This window comes from Gekko japonicus, unplaced genomic scaffold (genome assembly GCF_001447785.1).
Source record: "Gekko japonicus isolate JY-2015 unplaced genomic scaffold, Gekko_japonicus_V1.1 scaffold5229, whole genome shotgun sequence".
NCBI classification, from domain to species: Eukaryota; Metazoa; Chordata; class Lepidosauria; order Squamata; family Gekkonidae; genus Gekko; species Gekko japonicus.
In genome coordinates this window covers 14,904-15,428 of record NW_015161575.1, presented here as the reverse complement: position 1 = coordinate 15,428, position 525 = coordinate 14,904, and the positions used below count along the sequence as shown (strand labels likewise).

Sequence of the window (525 nt, the reverse complement as noted above, 5' to 3'; positions counted from 1 at the left end):
GGGAAGGGGGGTGGCTGCTTTTTGCTCTGACTGAGGGCTGCTGGGAGCAGGGGGTGGGGCTTGTTGGATGTGACCGCCCCCTGGGCTCTTTACCGCCGGAGCTCCACTCCTGTACGCTCCTGCAGGAAATGACTCCTGCCTTACACAGTAAGTGATTAAAATGTGGAATTTGCTGCCAGAGGATGTAGTGATGGCCACAGGGACAGATGGCTTTAAAAAGGGATCAGACAGCTTCATGGAGGAGAGGTCCATCCATGTCTACTAGCCATGGTGACTAAAGGGAGCCCCTGCTTAACCATGCTTGGAGTCAACATCAAGGGAAGCCCTCGGCCTCTATGCCCTATTTGTTGGCCATCCAGAGGAACTGATTGGCCACTGTGTGAGACGGGATGCTGGACTGGATGGACCCTCACTGGTCTGACCCAGCAGGGCTCTTCTGATGTTCTTATGAAGGCCTCGGCCTCTCTGCCCTGTTGTTGGCCCTCCAGAGGAACTGGCTGGCCCCTGTGTGAGACGGGATGCTGG

The 525-nt window shown here is 56.4% G+C and overlaps 1 protein-coding gene across 1 annotated transcript in view; it reads right to left on the bottom strand.

Moving 5' to 3' along the window:
* Positions 1–525, bottom strand: part of LOC107125857 (ras-related protein ORAB-1-like) — a 12,849-nt gene that overhangs the window by 11,899 nt on the left and 425 nt on the right. The window lies entirely within an intron of this gene.